The sequence below is a fragment of the Hevea brasiliensis genome, chromosome 3, assembly GCF_030052815.1.
Source record: "Hevea brasiliensis isolate MT/VB/25A 57/8 chromosome 3, ASM3005281v1, whole genome shotgun sequence".
Classification (NCBI taxonomy): domain Eukaryota; kingdom Viridiplantae; phylum Streptophyta; class Magnoliopsida; order Malpighiales; family Euphorbiaceae; genus Hevea; species Hevea brasiliensis.
The window spans coordinates 79,924,382-79,932,636 of record NC_079495.1 but is presented as its reverse complement, the minus strand read 5'-3'; positions in this window follow the sequence as shown (position 1 = coordinate 79,932,636).

The following is an 8,255-nucleotide window of genomic DNA, read 5'->3' as shown; positions in this document are numbered from 1 at the left end:
GTGAAATATAGTTCATTTATTGAAATTATAATTTATTTGAGGTTCCGAAAATTTTATAGAAAATCCGGTAGAGTACCGGCTAAAAATGGAGAAAACAGTTCTTCGGAACCTGTTAAAAACACTTCCAAAATTTGTATTCAATCATCTCAAACTCCAATATCCAAAATCTCAACAATATTTCTCAATTTCAGTTCTCAATAACCTTTTCATTTCTCAAACATCCACTTCTCATAATACTCATATACAAGCAATAAAGAAATGCTCAAATTTTGCATTCATAGTCATAACTTTCATTATTTACATGAACATCAAAATATATTACATAAGTTCAAATACATATGAGAAAGTAAAAATTTGCTACAAAATATCAAAATGACACCTAGTGTCCTACCAATGCAACTGAAGTTGAGGTGACAAGGACACCGTGCGATGCGGGATGGACTCACCCGATGCGTGGTCTACTGGGCTCTCGATCGGGATCTCCAGAACCTACGCGTGGCAAAAGCAACGCGCTAAGCAATAATGCTTAGTGGTGCAATAATATAATAAAAGAAAATAGCAAGAAAATAAATGTATATAGAATGTGTATGCTTTCTTTGTTTGGTGTTGGTATATTCATTATTTCATTAACTTTGTTCATTCTTATTCATTTGTTTGCCCCAAGTAACCTACACTAGACGACTGGACTGGATAACGGGTAAACTGGCACTGGGTACCTAGTACCTCGGGCCGTCACACCATCGGTCACATATGCATCTCCCGGTGTGCAACAGAACAGCTAACAAGCTGTAAATAGTATCAGGCACAAGGCCAAGTCTCAATACAAAGTCAGAATGGCTAAAAGCCATTAAAACACATAATGGCATATCGCAATGTGCAGTACTGCTAACTGAACCCTATTGGCATGCCAAACTATCCAAACCAATCATGTTAGGTATACTAGGGCATTGGAAACTTTTAAATTCTTCAATTTGTGAATTTCATGTTTTGGTGTTACTATTTACCTCATTGGTCAACAAAAATGTTGACTTTTGGATAGAAAATATGTACATTGACTTTGGCACTCCCAACATACCACATTTTGTATTTAAAACTTGTTGGCATTAAGCGTTAATACCATTTCTAAGCATTAAACCAAAGGAGCAGATTTTTCAGATTTTGTACCATAATTTTACTGTTCCATTTGGAACTGTTATAGTGAAAATTTGAGGAATTGGTAAACATAAAAGTTGTTCCTTATTTTGTCTAGTTGAATTTCCTTTTTTGAATCACTCCATTTGGAGTTTTGTAGCTCCAGATATGGTCCAAAAACCACAGCTGGCCTGATTACCATTCTGCAGAAATTACCATATCTACAGTAACATGAACAGTGACTTCCACTGCCATTTGGGTTAGGTTCTGGCCATAATTTGGGGTAGGTTCCTTCATGAAAGTTGTTTGTATATGTCTTAACTTGTTGCTGTAAAAATTTCAGGTCAATTGACCATATCTACAGTGAGTTATGGCCAAATGAACAGTTACTGTTCATTTGGTCAATTCTGCAGAATCAGTTGCAGGGTATCCGGATTGGGGCCAAGTTTTGGTCCTCTTGCTTTGGTCTTTTGGGCATGGTTTCTTCAGCAAAAATGTGCCATTATAAGCCTAGTTTCATGTCCAATTGGCCAAACACCAATTGGACTAACACAGCCAAAGTTATGGCTGTGTAATTGGACTGAAATTTCAGTCCATTTGCTGCTGTCCTAGGGCAGCTTACACCTTGACTTTGCCATACCATTTTTCAGTCCAAATTGTGGTCAACATACCTCAAATGGTCACTTATTGACCATTAGAGTGTTCTTTAACAGATTGATAAGCCAAGTCAATTTTTACTTCTCAAAACCCTAATGTCCAATGCAATTTACCCATAAACCTCAATTAGCACATTAATTCAACATCCATGCATATTCACACCTTAAACACCCTTTCTAGCTCACTTTAAGTCCATTAAAACAATCAAAACCATTCCTCTATTAGGGCTGCCGAATTCTTTGGTGGACATACACATGAATTTGTTTCATTTATTTCACAATTTCTCATCCATTACAAGCCTCAATCATGGAATTAATGAGTTTTAACTACATATATGCACTAACCTCTTGTAGGGAGATTTTTCCCAAGCTCAAAACTTCACTTTCCTTCTTCTTCTTGGCTGCCAAAAACTTCCCCAAGTGATATGGTCAAGGTTTAATGAAAGGGGTTAGGGGAAAAAGGTGGAAATGATGGAAATCTAAAGCTTGAAAAAGCTTTAATGGAGGGTGGCTATGGGACTAGGGTTTCGGCTGCATGAGGAAGGAGGGATAGCTGCTGCAATTTTTGGTTATTTAGTCTTCATTTAGTCTTTTTATTAGTTAGTCAATTGATAGCTTAATTGTGATTGGTCAAAATTTTCTTAATGACATCACCATGATGTCATAAATAAGCTTTTTCCTCATTTTCTTTCCTTTCCTCCACTACTCATTTTCAATTTAATTTCTAGTAATGTTTCTTCATATTTTATGTCATATTAATTATTTACTCAACTGGACAAGTCGGCCAAAAATCACCTCTGAAGGCGAAATGACCAAAATGCCCTCCGTTTGGCTGAACGGGTCAAAATTGTCTGTACCGATTGAAAAATTTTTCTAGGTATTTTCTTGGCATTCTAATGCCATGGGAAACTCAATAACCCTTCTATGGAGTCCCAAAAATTATTTTATAATTTTTCCCCTGGGTCTAGGGCTCCTCGTTGCGAGAACCGCAACTTCCCTCTGGTTACCCATCGCTAGGGCACCGGCTCGTTTAACTTGGTTGTATTTTATTTCTAAAATTTTTACTAAATATTTGAGTTAATTATGATTCCCGACTTTAGTTTAAATATTTTTCCGGACGTTCTAGCTATCCGACCATTAATCGTCACCGAATAAAGAGAATGTACGGAATGATTACCGGGAGGGTGTTACACCGGCACGCCGTGTAGCACGCCTTGCTCGGCTACACTGTAGACGGGTGAGGGTTGTTACAGCAGCTATAGTCGCTATTAGACTAAAAGGAAAATTAAAGCTCAAGACTTTAGCAACTAAAGTCCAACACTTTGGCAGCCATAATAGCTACTACCCAAAATGGGTAGCCGATGTTCAAGGTTTCGGTAGCCAAAGTCAGCTGCACTTGGTTTTACCAGCCTTATTTATCCTTTAGTTTTAAGGCTCCAAAACATGATTTTACCATTCAAAAGGACCTAGAATTATTTTTTTGAATCTATGTATAGAGTTTTAGAGATTCAAATATCTCCTTAAGTTCTAATGTTTATAAGATCGGATTTGAGGGATTCGAGACGCTAAGGATTCAAGGCTAGTTACTGCTCGAGTAAGGTCTCTGATAGGCTATAAGAGGTGAATAACACTAACCTTAATGAATGTAATTTATTAAATTGAACTCATGATCATCCACATGCATTATTTCATTGTTTATTAGGGTGTATGCATCTAGAACATGAATATGTTGCATATCTGCATAACTGTTGTTGATGCTCGATGGACCTTGGATGACCCACCAGCCTCCCCTATGTTATATATATGTTATGTTTATGATGTGATCATGCATAATTTGTGGTGGTAAGACTAGGTGAGGCCTAATAAGCCCCTGGCTTACTACTTTTAAGTGGAAGTTCTAAGGAGCCTCTATATGAGCCGAGCACATTGGATCTGGAAGACCATTGGTGATAAGTCCGTCTTATGTGAATTATTTATAATGTGAATATTTCATTTAAATGATGCATTGCATATGTATGAAACGAGAAAGATAATTTTTATTTATTTGGTTAGCTTACTCAATGAGTTTTTAGAAGCTTACCCCTCTCTCCTAACCCCAAATGTAGGAATTCATAGAATAGTCCTTTGGAGAGTGAGTAGCAGGAGCAATTGTATAACTTTTTATGTTTGCTAATGTTTAGTTTGGACATGTAAATTGTAAATGGATAGTTACTGTGTTAGAATTTAGACTAATGGTTTAATGTACTATCTTAAATATAATGATGTTTAAGTAGGCCCAAATTCCAAAAGTTGATTCTTCAATTAAGTATATATGTATGTATGAACTAATTACACTTCAGTACTTTTTATATGATTGTAAAGGTTCAAATTCTTAACCATGTTTATGTTATAAATGATTATACATGGATAAAAAGACTAAAGTGTAATGGTATGGAGTTAATGGGACTGTGGGTTTTAAGGAATATGCTTATTTATTACAGGTTTATAAGCTTGCTATGGGTGGATAGCCTTAAGCTGACCTTGTAACACCCCTATTAGTATAGCCTGGTATATTTCACTGTTCCGGTGACCGGTGTCAGTCCAGATAATTAAGGGGATTAGAACCACATCTAAGACAACTAGATAAGCCCTGAAAACAAATAATTAGTAATTGTCAAATGGTTAAGTATAAATAAGAAAAATAGAACATAAGAAGTTAAATGAGCCGAGAGTCACAGTGATGGGTGACCTTTGTGGGAAGGACTACGAGGTCGATTTAAACTCAAATTTCGAACCTTAAAATGTGATGCCGTGGTCCTTAGGACTATTGCAAACGCACTGGAAAAGAGAAAATCATAGAAAAAAAATGGTTAAGTGGGTCAAATAATTAGGTCAGGAGTCTAGAAGAAATATTAAATTACTTGCAAACTGGGTTGAATCGGCGAGGGGCAATTTGGTCAATTCACCCCTAGAGCTGACTCCTGACCTAACTGTCCAATAAAATTAGAGAAAAGAAAATTTCAGGATTAAAATTTAAATTAAAGAACTAAGGAAAAATAAATGAAAAAAAGAAAAGAAAAGAAAAGAAAAAGGTTATTTACATCACTTGGATGACATCATCATGATGTCAAAATTATTTTTAAATTCCTACAATTTTTGACCAATTCAAATACATAAAATAAGACACTAAAATGACAAAAAAAAAAAAGGAAAACATTTCCATCTTCCTCCTAACCAGCCGGCTCTCTCTCTCCCTCACTTCACCTTTAGAAAAACTCCATTAAAGCTCATTTTGAGCTTGATCAAACCCTAAATCCCACCATAGAAACTTTAGTTTCCATCATTAAATCTTGTATTCAAACCTTGATAAAGAGCTTGACAACAAAAAGAAGAAGAAAGGAAGAAGTTTGAAGAAGTGAAAAAAATTCTGCATAAAGGTTAGTTTTATTTCTCTTTTTGTATCTTTATATTCATACTTAGGCAACTTGATTGAGTGATGACTTGTTGAAAAATGAAACAAAATGATATGTTAAAGGACTATATGAATTTCAGCCAGCCTAGGGTTGATGGGAATTGGAGTGTTTGATGAAGTTATAATATGATTTGAAGCTTGTGTAATGTTGAATATATGATGTGAACAAGTAATTGTATGAATTGGAGTTATTGCATGAATTAGGGTTTTGGCACCTAGGGTTTTGGGAGAAAAATGTGAGAAGTAGCCAAATGATGTGTTTGACCTTACCTAAGTTTCAAAATGGTCATGTATGACCAATTGTGGTGTGTAGGAAGTGTTGGAACCAAATTGAAATTCGGATTGGTTATGGTCAAATTGCAGGCAGCATGACCTAGGTCCCTTTCAGGGACCAAAACTAAAAATTTACCAACCCAATTGGTGTGAGGCCAATTGAGAATAAAACTAGACACAAAATGACACATTTTTCATTTAGGAATCATGCCCAGAAAGTGACTGTAGCATAGTGAACAAATTGGTCAAATCTGGATTAGGCAAACTGACCTGTACAAAAATGACTAAATAAATAGTGTTTGTTCATTTGGCCGTAACTTAGGCTAGACAGGTCCAAATGACCTGAAATTTTACCAGTAAAAAGCTGAGACATAATCCTACAACTTTCATGAGAAACACAAGTCCAAATTATGCCCTTAACCAAGTCATTTAGCCACCCAAATTTAGTGACCCAAAACTGCGAGAACCCAGAATTTGCCTAGAATTCTGGGTAAAACCAAATCCAGCCAGCCATGTTCAAATGGCTATAACTTGGGCTACAAAAGTACAAATGGAGTGATTCAAAAAGGAAAATAAAGTTAAGACAATAAGGAACAACTTCTATAAAGAAAACTTAGCTAAATTCAAACAGCAACATGACCAATGGAACAGTACAATACAGACACCAAAATCGAAAATTTGAAATTTGTGCCTAAAAGACTTAAGATTTGAGAAAACAACCAAAACCAACAAATTAGGTAACCAAAATGTGGTATGTGGGTGAAATTAGAATTCCCATACCTATTAAGTATTAGAAAGTCAATAAATTGACTTGAATAGTATCATGAATAGTAAACCCGAAGTACAAATTTTAAAGAACGTCACGTTTAGTATATTAAAGCTAGGTATAAGTAAATTTGAATTTATTTTAGGATTTATGATAAGTTGTGATACTGAAACACTGTGAAACTGTGTGTTTTAGTGGAAAAGAATACTGGAAAAGAACCCGAGGCATCGAGTCAAGGCCAAGAGGCGACTCGTATAAGGTTTGTACACAACATCAATATTCTTTAAAATTCATTTACAAAATGCATGTAATGAATTACTTATATTGCAAAATGTGTATTATGCTTTTGACTTAAATTGTTGAAAGTTTATTTGTTTGTGTTTGAAATGGCAATAAATGTTTGATAAATTGTTAAGATAGTTTTGAAACCACAGTGTCATGACCATATATTTGAATACCTCACTAGCATGACTAGTGGGGGAAATCAATTACGAATTTTAATTCCTTCTCTGGCTGAAGTGTTGAGGTGTGTGCCAGTAGAAGAAGAAATTGAATGAATATCCATATATTTGAGCTAGCTAGCCTTGTGATGTGACTTCTCATAAGCCTCTGGCTATTGAGATGATTATTGTTTCGAATGGCATGATATAACTGTGTGTTTTTATAAAATTTGTTTTGAGACTTTCGAAATGAAATTGTTTAGATTAAATGCATATAAATTATGTTTTGTATTTATTTCTCATGTTCTGTTTAATTTTTGAATAAGTATGATTTAAATTCTGCATAAAGGTTATTTTAGTATGTTATGCACCATTGAGTCATAGTACTTAGTGATGGCTGTTATTACTGTCACAGATATAGAGACAAGAGGAGCAGCAGAGTAAGCTGCTAAGGATTGTGGAGCTACCTTCCCTGAAGTTCTATCGGGTGTATTTTATACCCTGATTGTAATAATTATTTTGATGTATGTAAATGTATGTACATGTAGAACTGGTCATAAGCAGTTGTATAAAGTTTTTAATAATATTAGTTTGGATTTTTCTAATGTAAATTCTGGATTGCTGAATGTAAATTGTTTTAACTTTAATGAAATATGAATGAAATTATTTTGTTTTAATTTAAATAAAATTACTTTGTATTATTTTAGATGATATTGAATTAGAAATTATTGATTTGAATTTTGGAATTTGAGAAATGATGTTGAAATTTGTTGTGGTGGATGTTGAAGTTGTTGAGTTGATGAGATAAATCATTGAAAGTGTTTTTTCCAGGTATTTGAAGAACTATTTTATCAAAATACAGACGGCACTCTGCCGAAATTTTTCTAAAATTTGCAGAAAAATAAAAAGGGATAAAAATTTTAACTAGTTTACAAACTCTAATTAAATGTTTTAATACATAATAGAAAATGCTCACCACTTCTAAAAAGTAAGAAAATGATTTTAAAATCTCTTGTAGGGTACTTAATGAGTTATCGGTAGGTGAAATTCGATAGTTCATTACGTATTTTACGGGATCATGTTATGCCTTACAGAGGGGTAAGGTGTGACAGACCTGATCCCTAGCACTATTAATGGCCCATAGTCGGGTCATTACAAAGTTGGTATCTAAGGCCTATGTCATACTTTACCCCTCTGTAAGATATGGCATGATCCCGTAGTATACCTAATAAATTACCGAACTTTGCCTACCGATAATATATTAAATATACTACAAGGGATTTTGTCAAAATAATTTTTATTTTTGAGTTTGGCTTGGTGATTAAAATTTAATTTAAATGTTTTCAATTCAAGTATATGTTATAAAATTTATTTAGAAATAAGTAGACATTTTTAAATTTTTGGAGAAAATCCGCATGGTTACAGCTAAAACTGTACTAAACATTTTTTCAAACCTGTTGAAAAACAATTTACAAAAATATATCATACTCAACTGGAACTCAATCAACTCAAATGATCTCATTTCATTCTCAATAATC